A 15277-nucleotide genomic window follows, 5' to 3' on the forward strand; every position below is an offset into this window, starting at 1 on the left:
AAGAGAGCTGCACAGGTGATTGCCCAATCAGCCTCCCTGCCTGCAGCCTCCTGCAGGAGAAGGAAGCAGGAAGGGGGAGGGGTCGTAACATCTCTCACCCACAGTGACTGACGGAGACCCCAAATTATTGATCAGCAGTATGAGATGCAGCCAACAGTAAAGAGGTCAGAGGTCAGAGGTCACAGCAGCCTGACAAAGATCCACCATCTACAAACACATACGACAAAGTCACTGATAACGAGACAAAGGAATATGTTTCTGCACTGAGCCAAACTAACACTGAAACAAACAAACTATATTAAGGCTCAAGTTCACAGTTTGTTCAGTCCGGTGTGTTTGTGACAATGACGAGTTTCATCTCCTTAAAAGAAGAAGAAGAGGAAGTTGACGTGTGAAGATTGTTGGTTAAGATAAATGTTGTTTTCTTCAGAACGTGTCACCCAGTGCAGCAGTGAAGGTCACTGACTGGTTTTAATAGTACTTTTCGTGGGATTTGTTGACAGTCCTACTGGCTTGCTGCTAACTGATGGCTTCAGTAAACAAACACAGATGATTTCACAGTGTGAGATGCAGAGAACTTAAAGTTTGACTTGTTGCAGTTGATGAAACTTCCCTCGATCTAAAACAACTCAGTGTTCAGGAGCATTATATTATGTCCCAGTCAGGACCTGCACAATAACATTAATCAGCCCCTACTGGCCTGAACGGGAAAATATCCAGATTCAATACTAACCTGACCAAAACACACACATCTGTTTTTTTCATACAAGACATTTTGACACAGCACAGCAGGAAAACAGATTTAAATTAAACAATTAATGATGGCTGGATTCCATTTAGCTGCTTCAGTTTCAGAGTCCTGACAATTAAACACGTCTGCTGTGAAAAAGATCTAAAGGCTCCAACAGTCGTCATGCAGAGCTGCTTCTGAACCGGTCTAACAACCAGACGTGTTTTAAAGCAGATAAAAACACTTAAGTTTTAGTTTCATCTAGTGGGTAACTAAAACTCAGATCGTCCCATTTCCCGAGTTGTGAAGTCATTCTTCTGAGTTTTTCTGTGTTCATGTGCTCTTAAGTCTGAATGTGGAATCAACATGTCATTTACACTGGGGACATGTGTCCCCACCACATTTTGAAATGCCTGATTTTGTCCACATCACTTTTTGAGAGCATTTGTTAATAATGTTCTGAAAAATAGCTTGCACCAAGAAATGTGAACTAACAAATAAAAATGCTTTGAGAAACGTTTATTTGCAATTTAAATATAGAAAAAACAAACGTGCATTGTCCAAAAATTGCAGCTAAATACTGCATCATATTCTGTTATATTTTTATACATTTACACCTTTAATTTCTTTTATACTATTACAGCAGTGGTTTTAACTTTTATTACAGTTTTATGCACAGCTCCTCTTCACTTTATCTTTGATTTAATTAATTTAAATGGTCGGGGGGGCAGACGCCGTCACTATGAAGTTTTGGTAAAAGCTGAAATGGAAGCGCAGAGAAGTGTGTAACACTCTGTCTCCTTAAGGGGGCGTTCAAGTTGGAATTTACGACTGGAAACTGGGAAAATCCAACTTCATGTGTCAAATGCAGCATTATTACCTGCTGTTCTGACTCTGCCTGCCTGGATCAAGTAAAACTGAACGTGGTCTTTATATTTCCTGTCTCTGACTCGTAGGAACGGCTTCACCACTGCCAGTTTCCTCTGAAACATGACAGTTAGAATAAACTATATTTAGATTCACACTGAGCCTCAAGTTCACACTTTGTTTTTGTGACAATGACCTGTTTCACCACATGAAAGGAAGACGAAGAAGAAGAAGGTGCAAAGAGCTCTGGAGGTGTTAAACCTCTACAGAAATATAGATGTTAAAATGACTGCATATCAAACAATAACAGTTGATACAGAAATAACAGTAAAAACTAATACATGTTTAACTACAACACAGCACTAGCACATTAAAGTGCCTGACAGCAAGTTCATCAAGCTAAATGTCCCATATATTATCATAAAATAATTCAAATAATAAAACATTTATCAGTTCTCAGTGTAAATTACCTGTAATGATATGAGCTGTAACTACACTGTGGTCTCTTATTTGTTTGGTTTGTTGACGGTGGCGTAGAGGTCGCTGGGATCAGCTGAGGCTCCAGCAGAAGAAGAGGAAGCTTTCACGCTGCTGTAGATCACTGCATCATCTTCATCATCACCATCTTTACCCAGAACCTGGAAAAGAGACAAACAGCACAACACAGAAATTACACAACATTAAATGAGAGAAGTGTTTTCATTCACTGCCATCATCACTAGAACCAATCAGACAGCTTACCCGGCCTTTACTGTTGGTCTTCCTGGTGTAGCTGATGGAGGCGTAGGAAACACCATCTTCAGGATCAGCCTACACAGAGAAGACAACATAATGGCTGCTCAGTAACATGTGGACTTGATTGTGTTCTGGTCTGTTCTGGTTTCGTCCAGCTGCATCATCAGACTCCCCACTTCTTCTCTTGCAGAAACAGCTTAGATTCAAGAGTCACTGTGTGTCTCATAGAGCTACATTTTGAACAACAAATCTAAAAACAGTGAGTGTAACTTTGTCCTGGGTGTAGTGTGAGATCTCACCGTGTCCTGACTGCTTTCTGGACTCACTGCAGGGTTTAAGCTCCGTCCCTGAAAACAACAAACAAACAGAGTCTACTTCCATGTGGTCAAACACTGGCTCTGTGAAGGCTGTTTAGATTTGGATGACTCTGTCAGAGAGCAGCTGATTCAGCTCTGTCATAACTGTAGAAACATTTGATTACTCAGCCGTAAAACTCACAGTGTTTTCATCCATCTGGGGTTTTTTTCCTGAAGAGACAAAAGAGAGTCGACTTTAGCTTCAACAATAAAAATCCAGGTTCATCAAAACTTCTTGTTTATAATATCTGTGGTTGCTCTCACCTTTAGTTTTCTTCCATCTGATGAGAGCAACAACAATAACAACAGTTATTAAGAGAGCTGTAAGTCCCACAGACATAATGATGAGCCACAAATCTGGAAAGAGAATAAAAATCTACTAATTTGTTAATTTATTTTGTGTGAACACATTTGACTGAATAAATGAATACCTCCACCCACAGTCGAGTGTCACTCTGACTTCAGAAGAGAGGAGAGAGAGAGAGATGGCTTAATCTATTAATGGCTGAGTGGTGTTGGAGGGAAAACATGACATCTTAAAATCAATGTATAGAAATAATAAATGTTTGGTGAAAATTGATAATAAACATACAGAATATTTTACAAGAGAGTGGCTTATACCAGGGTTGTAATTTGAGTCCAACTCTCGAAATATATATCGTTACATTTGCAAAAACACTAGAACAATCTGCCTTACACTGCAAGTCTAAGATCATGATTACATAAATTACACATTTCTGGGCTTAAACATGAGCACAACAGGAAACTTCAACATGGCTGTGAAAGATCTGTGGGACAAAGCAAGGAGAGCTTTCTATGTCATCTGAAGAAATATAAAAATGATATACCAATAAAGATCTGGCTAAAGATTTTCCTAGAAGAAGAAGATTGGTCCTAGAACCAACTGCCCTTTATGGGAGGTAAATATGGGGTCCACTCACTTTTTTGTAAAATGTGAGAAACTGATTTTGTGCTGTTTTCAGTTGTTCTTGTTGATTTAGGTGATGTTGTTGCTGTTGTTGTTGATTCTGTTGTCAGAGATATTGTGAGAGAAAGAAAACAAGAGCAAAGTTCATCACTGTGAAAAGTCATCAAATAAACAAATGTTTTGGTGGTTTTAGTCATCTTGAACAGCTCAGCATATTCTCACCTGTTTTCTCACCTGAGGACTGAGGGCTGAAGGTGAACAGCTGCACTTTTCCAGAGGAACCATCTGTCACTTCACACTTCAAGTTAGACTTTGATTTGTAACTAAAATGAGAATCCAGGAAAGACACAGTGGCGTTGCAGACAGACTGTGATGTCTTCATGTCTTTGTTATCTTTGTCCACATCTTTACCCTCATACAGCCACTTCACTGTGTGATTACAGGACTGTTCATATTTCGACACAGAGCAGGTTAACGTCACCTCATCAGCATCCTTACGTTCAGTCACTGGTGAAGATGGAGATATTGTGAGAGAAAGACAACAAGAGTAAAGTTAACTTCATCACTGTGATCATAATTATTGTAATATTTCAGTATATTGTTCTAACAAGACAGTTTGAGCTGAAAACATTATGATGGAAATACTCACTGATAATAACAGACAGATAAACATGAGAGTCTGGAACTTGTTGTTTGTCTGATTTGTTGAACTGTCTGCAGTCGTAACGACCAACATCCTCGACTGTGACCTTCTTTATAACCAGAGAACAGTTCTCTGTAACACTCAGTCTGTCTGATTTAGCTTTGGCATTTTCACCAATCTGCCCAAGTTCAATCAGCTTTACTGCTGCTGTGTTTCCTGAACCAGCAAAGAGCCATGTAGTATTTTCACATTCTTGCTGACCATCTATCACATTTTCACAAGGCAAAGTGACGTCATCTCCAACTCTGACAGTGAAGGAGAGGGGAAGTTTTTCAGCTGTTGCTGTTGAGAAAATGATGAAAAATAAAGTGAAATGAGAAAATGTCTGTTATGTTCATAGTTAGTGACGATTATTTCTTTATCCTTAGTTTCCAAGAGTTCACTAAACTCACCACATTAGAAACAACAGATTTGGTTTTCTTAGTTAAATCAAATGTAGCTAATAAAGAATCTTTAATAATATTGATCAAGTTATTTTTTACAATGTGCCTTCCATTTATATATGTGATATATGTATTCTTACCTGTAAACTGAAGCACCGCTGGAAGAAATAAAGAAATCCATTTGAACTCAACCATCATGATTCTCTGAGTCTCTCCTTCTTCTGTCTCTTGTTCTCGTGCTCAGAACTGTCTGAGTTTCTAAACTAGTGCTTTAGTAGAGAGACACTGCAGCTACTTCCTGTGGTTAGGATGATGTCACTTCCTCATAGTGACTTTTGGTCTGTTTTAGATTTCAGTCTCTCTGAATTTCTTGTCGATGTCCAAACAGCCAAAAACTCTGTTACAATTTTCACTTTTACATTTTAGAAATGTAGTTTTCTCTCATCCACAGTGACTGACAGAGACCCCAAATTCTTGATCAGCAACATGAGATGCAGCCATCAGAGTTCACACTTTGTTCATTCAGGTCTATTTATTTATATGACGTGTTTCACCAAGCGAAAAGAAGAAGAAGAGGAAGCTGAAGGTGTGAAGATTGTTAGTTAAGATAAATGTTTGCAATGATGCAACTTGTTTTCTTCAGATAGTGTTTATTAGAAAACAGACAGGATCCATGGTGATGTTTGACAGCACACATGAACAGACAGGTGAAGAGTCAAACTCCTCTCCCACCAGAATCTGACTCCTGATGTCCATGGTGCAATATGGTGATACTGTAGCAGCTGCTGAAGAACACAGATAAGATGATATTTTACTGCTCTGAGATCTGCTGGTTCCTCATTTTATCTTTGCAGATATTTTTGTTCAGAGATGTGAAGAGGAAGTGTTTCTGTGAGGATGTGGTTAACAACAGCAGCAGAGCTCTGCAGGTTTTACCCTTTAATGATGACCAGATAAACATCAGAAACACATGAGGCTCACACTTTATTAGGACACAGGACAAAGATGTACTTATCAAATTCTGTTGAAAACAACTTTAACCCCTGGAAGGTTTGGGGTCACTGAGACTCTGAATTTCTTGTCGATGCCCAAACAGCCAAACCCTCTGTTACAATTTTCACTTTTACATTTTTGATTTATTTTGTCACAATATAAGACAAAGGAATATGTTTCTGCATTGAGCCACTTTGTCCAGACCGGCTGTGTATTTATGACAATGACGTGTTTCACCTCCTGAAAAGAAGAAGAAGAGTAAGTTGAAGTTGTGAAGATTGTTAGTTAAGATAAATGTTTGCAAAAATGCAGCTTTCTTCAGACAGTTATCATGTCTCTAAAGTTATCATGAAATTATTTTTGTTCAGAGATCTGAGGAAGTTTTAGTGAGAGTGTGGTTAACAACAGCAGCAGAGCTCTGCAGGTTTTACCCTCTAATGAAGATAAACTGCAGAAATACATGAAGCTCACATCTCGTGTCGTGTCTCACGCATGAGTAAAGCTCTGGTTGTATTTATGAAGGATCAGCGGTTTGTCAGTCAGCTCATAGAAAGCGGCTTGGTTTTAAATGACAAGTTTGATCAGGGTTCCCCGCAGGAAGTGCCTTCTGTCCTGATGTTGCAACTTGGTCAATTTGTTGCACCACTACTATTCAATTCTTGCATGTTTTGTTGTGCATGATCACAGCCTCTGCAGGCCAAAGTGACCCACCACAGTGTGAACAGAATCGGATCCTTTCCAGTTCGAATTTGGGCCACTTTCATATGTGGTCCAAATCAGATAGACGTCAGATTTGTTTTAAATGTGACATCAGTCTGGACGGTCAGATTGAAATTCATGCAATTCTGAAATCACTATAGAGCAGCTTCTCACAATTATGCGCTAGACAGTGGACAAAAAAGCCATTATTAAACATGTGGCTCACTTTGTTCTCTACCTTGCTATCATTTTCTCACAAATTCCCTTTCTTTAACCTGAAATCCACCGGATTGCGAACTCTCTTCAGAGTCACGTTCATGCTACCTTGCGAGTGTTTACAGCAGAGAGAGAGATATGGGGTATTTTTGTAATGACAGAGATGAAAGTAAAAATCTAATGAATCTAATGAAAACGACAGAAAAGTTTTTGTCATAAATCAGAAGAAATGTGACCCGGGGGGAAACCATAAAAGGGCAATGAAAGGAATGAAATCATGATTCTCCGGTGAAAATCACAAGGGTTAGCAAGTATGAGCTAACCTGCGCTAACCTCTGTTGCTCTATTTACGTCTGTACGACAGCGTGCTGCGTGTCACGTCATTTTATTCTTCTGCGCATGCGGGTCACTTGCAAGCTGTGGACAGTTCACATTATAACTATATTATAACTATAAACAAAAACAGTATAGACAGATTGAGACAATAGTGCATTGAGCAAAGTACATTGGGCGCAGAGGTAAATTATTATTAATATTATGTATGTCGGAGGTGGACGTGATATAAAGATACACACATAGTGCAAAGGATGCTGGAATAAATAAGTATTAAGCGCGAGTGTTATTTACTTGAGGTAGGTGGATTTGGTGTACAGTATACACACAATATGAACAGCTCTGAAATAGAGAATAATGAATAATTAAGTGTTCACAGAGTTACTGGGTTATTGCACAGGAATTGTTCCTGACATTGTTGATGTGATGGCTTGTGGAGAGAAACTGTTCATGTGTCTGTTGGGCTGTTTCTCAACACCGAGTTCGCCAAGTTCAGACTTCTGTACTTTAAAGCTCGGACTTGGCAAGTTCGGCTCGGGAATACAAACTCCCGAGTACAAACTCCCGAGCCGCAGTCAGTCATTCAGCAGTTGGAACAGCAGCGGACTTTATGACAGTTGGACCTGTTAGCGGGCGGGACCTCACATCTCCGAAAACGTCGTAGCAAATTTTTAAATCAGCTCTGTCTTGAGAAATCAACCACATATTTGGAGTTTAAACAACTATATTCCCACATAAAAAAACTCTTAAAACTACTATATGTGACACAAGAACAACAATATTATAACAGTTGTGAGTTTTCTCCTCTGACATTTCCGCTTTTTGGCGGCGAAATGCATTATGGGATATCTGGCTATTCAATATCTGGCTATAAGTCCACACAAGTCACCGCCGATGCAGGCTCGGTAAAACGGACGCAGCGAGAACACATCCGGGTATTTGACTGAACTGGGCAACATGCAGACTTTTGAATTGGAACAGGACTTTGGCTGCGACTGACGACGTTTCACAAGAACACAAGAACGGATAAGAACGCAGATTGAGAAACAAGCTTTGGTTTTGGCGTAGAGTGCTCTGTAGCGACAACCAGATGAAGGAATTAAACAAGAAAAATTTATTAAATAAGAAAAAAATGGTAGCCAATTAAACTCTTTCTGGAAATGTAATGAAGAAGATCAAGTTATGAATTTAGTGATTTATTTTCATGAAAAAAAAAGTTGAAAAAGTTTAACAAATCTATAGACAGAGGTAGGTGTGTGTGTGTGTGTGTGTGTGTTTGTGTGTGTGTGTGTGTGTGTTGATTGTGTGTCTACAGTATGCATTATTGTGATCATAATTTTTGACATTTTTAGATTTATTATTTGAGTTTATATAGTGATTGTCCTGTTGTAAACACTATTGTTGTAGAAAAATATTTTTGTCATATTTAAAATATAAATCTACTCAAATGTTCTGAATTGAATAACAATTTTAAAAAAAAAGGGCTGATACGCATAATTCGTAGGTATAAGAATCAGTACAAGCCTTTTTAACAATGTTATAATTATTTTTAAGGCACACTACATTTTTAAATAAATGCTGTAACAGTACTTCAAAGCAGGCACAGTTTTTAGTCAAATTAAATTCCTCAAACAGCTAGACCGGACAGACAGGGCACCTTTGGGCATCAAGAGCGGAGAGTTGTTGGGTTTAAAGAAACATGATCGTCTCATGAAACATGTCACTGGTCTATAAGGAGAAATCTAAAAACGACGAAGAATAAAATGGCAATCATCTCTTCATTTCATCTCTGCCGGCCTGTCTCTCTTCTTCTCACATGCAGGGTTTAAGGGCAGCCTTATTAAACACAAAGTCACACACTTGAGTCAAAATATCAGATGGTAGAGGAAATGCAGCTAGACTAGACAGATTTGATGGATCTAGTTCTATTTCGTAGGCTTCGCCCTGCAAGAGCTGCTGCTATTGGGTTCATAATAACAGCTCTTAGGCTCTACGCATCTTTGCATTGACTTTGTATGTAAACTCACCGCCCTGAACGCTCGCCTCGCTTTTGGTCTGAAAGCACCATTAGAGGGCTACGCCTGTACTCATGGAATACGGGGTTACAATATGTAACCAACATCCTTTGGATAAAACCCTCTTTTGTTTCACTTGTTAACAGTTGTTTGTCAGCCCTCTTTCTGTTGTATTTCCTTGTGCAAGCGCCCTCTTGGTTAATTAAACACACGACATTAACCAAAACCCTTCCAGTTCATTCCACCTCGTTTTCAATCCCAATAAAATGTTACTGCTCTCCTTAACGTCCCTGGTCGTAACAAAACATTTAGTTTTTACAGAGACTGATTCTATTTCACACTGTAAAATCAAAATCTTTTGGTATTTTAAAGTTAAATTGGTACATGATCATAATTTTTGTGAAAATTTCAAATAGTTTTAGGCTTACTGGAGATCTCAGAAAGACTTTTTTTTTTTTTCCATGACTCAGTGGGAGGTAGGAAAGGCTCACATTAGGGTGTTTTGTCAGGAATACACAATTAATGTCAAAGTTAACATCAAGAGAGCTGTGCAGGAGTTAGAGGACCAGATAAGAGACCTAGAGAAAAACAATAATGATCTCTAATGCTCTAAAAAGACAGGAGCTCAACTCCTTCCTGCAAGAGAGAGCTGAAGGGGCTTTAGTCCGAGCACGCTTCACCAGACTCCAGGACATACAGGAGCACCAACCACCTTCTTCTTTAATTTAGAGAAGTCAGTTTGTTAAAAACAAATGGCGTGTCTTCGCCTCCCTGATGGAAAGTTGACCACGGACCCAACAGACATGAGGAAGCATGCAGTCAGAGCCAGCCGAGCCAATGAGCGACCTTGCCAGCAGAGGGCCCCATAGAGTCACTGTTAGCTAGTGGGAGGAAAAAACTCTGAACTAATTATAGTTTTTCATCCGAATCAGCTTTTATTTCTAGTAGGTTTCAACATATAAGCAACGTGCTTTGGTGCTAAACAATAATAGCTGGTTGATATAGTTTGATTTTAATTAGGCAAATGCATGTGGAAAAAGTGTTTGTCTGTTCAGTAGATGGTGAGAAACACAGACTTACCACATGATGGCGCTCTGGAGTCAACAGCCAGCAGTGATCTCTCTCTCTCTCTCTCTCTCTCTCTCGCACACACACGCACCAAGTGTTACTATCTTTGTGGGGACATCGTATTAACATAATGCATTGCCTGGTACCTAATCCTTAATCATCACAACTACATGTCTAACTCTAACCCTAAAACCAAGTCAACCCTTTAAACTTGTGGGGTCCAGTATTTTGGCCCCACAAAGCTGATCAGACCCCACAAGTATATCCAATCCTGGTTTTTGGACCCCACGAAGTGAGTTAAACAAGAACATACACCCGTAGTGCTGAAGACCTGTGGGCATTTTCGTGTTTCTCATGTTTTCTTAATGTGGGTTTACTGACACACTGAATGATTTCTGAAGACCACTTCTGGACGCGTGACCTCTGACCTTCTCCTAAAGATGGAGCCTTTCTTCCCTCCTGATACAGGCTGAAGTGAGTGAGTGAAACCTTGATTTATGAAATAAACTAAATATGAAACAGCCTCTCACAGTCATCTGATGTGTTGAAGATGAAAATCAGTGCAGAAAAAGATTAAAAGATGAAGCTGTTAACTTTAATACACATCCTTAGGAGCACTTTGACTTTTGTTTAAGCTGCTAAATAAATTAATATGATTCTGACTCTGCACTCTCAATAATCCTATACATTATTTCTAGTTAAATAATAACTTGTAACAACATATAACGACATAACAAGAGGGAAATAAGTTATTTTATTTATTATTTTATCTCTGTGCTTTTGTTTTTTTGTTTTCTTGGTGGCTGTGCAGTGATGAAAGAAATATTCCGATCTTTTACTTATGTAAAAACACTAATACCAAAAATTCTATGTATAAGAAAATAAGTAGAATAAAAAGCAAAAGTACTTTAAATGAAAGGTCAAGTTAAGAGAGTAAATGTCTGTCTGGAAGTGCTCACAACTCAGACATCTGAAATGTGATGACGACCTGTCAAAATCAAGTCAAAATGGTTGGAAATCACTGGTTTAAACTTTTAATCAATGTGTTGTATTTTATAAGCTTATTGTGTTTTTTTATGTTGAATTTTAATCTGAAAAGTACGGTTAAACTGATTATTAACTAAAGCTGTTAAATATTTGTAGCCAAGTAAAATAATTTCCCACTGAAATGCAGAGAAGTACAAGTACCTCAAAACTGTGCTTTAAGGTTCAGTGTGTAATATTTAATAAGATCTATTGACAGAAATGCAAAATAAAATCCATAACTATGTTTTCAGTGCGGTATAAACAGAGCGCGTTGAATACAGAAGAAGAAATAATAATGGAGGACCACACATATTATTTAGCTCAAGAGCCGACAGAGCGTGTCGGCCACGGTGGCTTCTCCTACCTGCTTGGAAAGGGAGGGGTGAGCGGTGAATGAGATGGGTGCAATTCACAACCCTCACCACTAGATGCCACTTAAACTTACACACTGAACCTTTAAAGCTGGGGAAGGCAATGTTGGAAAAATTATCCCCCTATCAGTTGTCAACAGAAAAAAACGCTGCATAGGTCGATGATGCAGCAGCTTATTATGGCGGTTTAGGTATGAGGACGTGTTGCCAAAAACACACGTTCATGTGTGGTGAGTGCACGAGCAGGCAGGTAGGCCAGCCAATCATTTCATTCAGTCTGAATGCCTATTACAGTCCTGCGACAGCCACAGATACCAGATGTTTTTCTTTTATGTGTGAGAAAATGAGATTTATTGTCTGCGGTCTGGATGTAGAGAGAATTTCAACAGATATGAGAAAACATGCGTGTGAAGTAAATTGCCTTCCCCAGTTTTAAATACAGCGCTGAATGAAGGGGTTAAAACATTTTGTCGTCAGGATTGTCTCATTTTTGCTACAAACAAACACTTAAGTCATCAAACAGGTTTGAGACGCTACAATCACATAAGAAAGTCTAACGGGGCTTTAATTAAACAGTTAAAACTGTTATTTGAAATGCATTACCTAAACCATCTCCTGTAAACATGAGATCTTCTGGATTTTGATTTTCTACTGCAAATGTTCTCCGTTTTACAGTGAGTGATTTATAAAAGCATTTTGGGAGTGTGTTCAACTTCAACTCCCAAATAATTCAGATTATTACTGAGAAATAGATGAAACACTGTTGGTTTTATCTTTTCATGGGATTTTTGACTACAAACATACAGGAAGAACTCCAGCCTTAGCATTTAAAATCAGCTGTGAGTTGCTCCTTATAATAAAATAATGGGACACAGTTCAAGAATCCACACATTTGGGTCCCAGGACTTGTGTCCGCTAGAGGGGGAGGGGGGGCGTCCAACCACCATCCATCCATCCCTCCACCTCCCTCTCAGTGTGGAGTTATAAGTCAGTGGATTTTTCTACGTTTCAGGAGCCAGGTGGTCTGGACGCCTCCCCCTGCCCCTCCTGGTTGAAGTGGGCTGCCTTTTCAAGAGGCGTTCAGGGGCCCCAGCTGCTTGGCCTAATGCTCCTCCAGAGAGCCGAGGATTAAACTGAGGGGCCAGAGACGGAGAGGCATGCAGAGAACCAGAGTCTGCAGAGGGCAAATGAAAGGACCCGATGAGACAGGAGACGTAAAGCGGGTGGGGGTGCATACAGATAGAGGTTGAAGTGTCTCCCCCCCCACCTCCTCCACTTTTAGCCTCAGACACAGGTGGTTTCACCTGAGGACCAGGTTTGGAGAACAAGAAATTGAAAGAAAGATATTTTCAGGGTTGAAAATAAAGAGTTGCAGTGTTAAATTTCACTGCCAAGTTTCCCAGATCTTTTAATAAAACCAATGTAGCGGAGACACTGAGGAGAATTACATCTTGTGTTGTGCTGACGCCCAAAATTCATCACCAATCAATCAGCTTCTTACTCTGAGCGACGGGGGGGGGTTGCTCGCATGAACAAAACAAATTGGATATTTCACATGAGAGATTTTTGTATTTCCTTTTTCATCTGTTCTCTTCGCCTCTTGTTTGAAGCGAGCATGTGCCTCTGAGCAGTAACATTTGTTTTCTTAAACTTTGATCTTTGCTCATGAATATTTAACGCTACAGAGAAAGAAGATGCAACTGTAGGCCAGACTCCATGCAGAAAAAGGGGCAGTTTATTAACAGCAAGAGCCCACAGTCATGCTAAGTGTAGGGCCATGTTAAAATTGAAAGGATCAGCAGTTACTACAGTTTGTTCTGAGGGGAACATGACACCAAATTTCACCCAGTATTTGTTTTTTGTTTTTCTCTCTGGACCAAAGTCCGTCAGTGCCATCCCTGTAGAGAAACGCGTCCTCGAGCCTCCCATCTACTCAGTAACCAAAGGCTGGGGCAGACGGATACAAGGCTATAAGGAACAGAAGAGTTTTCATCAAATTTTTTAGTTATTGCAAATATCAAAATGTACCAAAGGCCACGCATGCCTGCACCAACTCCAATAGAATTTCATTCACTGCAGGAAAGTTTCGCCTTCCTTCATTACTCTCAGCTCAAGGTGCGGCCACACTGGAGTTTACCAGGGGAAATGGAGGAAGTATTTATATCCTTTACTTGAGTGGCAGGACCACAATGGAAAAATTCAATGTTACAAGTAAAGATTCTGCTTTCAAAAACATTACCAAGGAAAAGTACTCTGAACCCGAAACATGTCCCCGGTGACTGTTGTACTGTTATATATTGGATTAACAGATTATCCCTTATGCATTAATGCAAAAGCAGGATTTTACTGTTATAGTTTTTGTGCTAGAGCTCATTTGATATCAGACTGCAACTAATGATCATTATTATTATTAATTATTTTGTATTTTCGTAAAGTCACTAAAGTTGTCAGACAAATTTAGTGGAGTAAAAAGTACAATATTTCCCCCTAAGATGTGAAGTAGACGAAGAAAGTGGCATTAAATACTCAAGTAAAGTAGAAGTACCTATTAAATGAATTTAGTTAAATTCCACCTGAATATGTCTGACTTCAGCATCTCCTCAGGGCTGTGGCTTTCACTGACCTTAGTAGTTTTAATTTATTCAACCTGTTTATTGTGAACTTGGGGGTTTGGAAGTACAGTACTTGTGTAGATGTACTTAGTTACATTCCACCACGGCTGATGATAATATAACCGTATAATAAGCCAAACTGGCTCATTTGTTTGCTTTTGTTGGAAAAAAAACAAACAAACAGAGAAACAGTGAGTTACTTTAACTTTATTCATTGTAAACATGAGCTTGTTGACTTTTTTGTTTTGTGAAAGAATAAAGTATATAGAAAAACTTGAGTGGAGATAATTTGGAAGTCGTTTTCTTTTAACAAATTCAAGCAAACTTCAAATAGAAATTCAGAATAATTTTCTCTCTCAAAGCTGCTTTTTATGTACGAAATAATAAAAATCTTCTTAGCAGATACGAACAGAAGTGAACATTACGGCTCTGATGCAGCTCAGTGAGCCTCCTGATGCCTGTTAAAGTATTTATTTGCTTGATTTAGCTGCAAATTAACTCACTAATTTGTTTTTATTATGAAAGCATCTTAAGGCGCCGTCTGAGGTTCGAGGACGCCGCTGCCTTGGACCTGAAAACGCTTTTCTTCTCTGGTTTTCAGGAAGATTTTTTATTTCATTTTATTGATTACAAACACGGAAGAAGAGACTTAACTCACCTTCAGACATGTTTTTACAGTTGAAGAGCTTCAGATGAATGTAAATCAGAACATTGAGGATAAAGGAAACAAAGATTTGAATGTGTCTCTGCAAACACAAGAAAGATTTATTTATTATACGTTTATAATAATTACTATAAAATCAAAACGGCAGGGAAAACAAGGGTCTGAACTGGCTCCAAAGAATTAGATGGAGGTCCAGGTTGCTTTCGTCTGCAGGGACCTGAGGCTTTGAGGTTAAGAATAAAAAGAACTGAAAGAGATAAGATGTAAAATAGAGATTTTTTTCAAAAGAAGATTAAAGTTGAAACCACAGCTGACTAATGTGTTCAAACTGTATTTCCTCTCATGGAGGCCTGAAAGCTCAAAGCTGCCTCCACACTGCAACGAATACAATCCTGGGGAAGAAATGCTGAACAATGTACGTATTTATCTCTAAGTTGGCATTAAAGTAGTCGAGTTTAAAAATATCAAAATCTGCTCATAAATAATAATAAAATGGTTTTAAATTGAATGATGTAACCTCCCTCCAGATGGCTAAACCCCCAAAATTCACAATAAATGGTATAAAAGAATAAATAAAA

General features: G+C 38.9%; 1 long non-coding RNA gene across 1 annotated transcript; it reads right to left on the reverse strand.

Annotated features, from left to right (window-relative positions):
• Window positions 1-2832: 2832 nt before the first annotated feature.
• Window positions 2833-3720, reverse strand: LOC119909541. The gene is made up of 3 exons (XR_005445474.1): window positions 3630-3720; window positions 2953-3045; window positions 2833-2859 (listed from the first exon to the last, which is right to left on the reverse strand). It is a non-coding gene; the product is annotated as an uncharacterized LOC119909541 (long non-coding RNA).
• Between the last annotated feature and the right edge of the window lie 11557 nt (window positions 3721-15277).

Source organism: Micropterus salmoides, unplaced genomic scaffold, assembly GCF_014851395.1.
Source record: "Micropterus salmoides isolate LMB-PRFRI ecotype aquatic unplaced genomic scaffold, ASM1485139v1 Ms_hic_scaffold_18, whole genome shotgun sequence".
In the NCBI taxonomy this organism is placed as follows: Eukaryota; Metazoa; Chordata; class Actinopteri; order Centrarchiformes; family Centrarchidae; genus Micropterus; species Micropterus salmoides.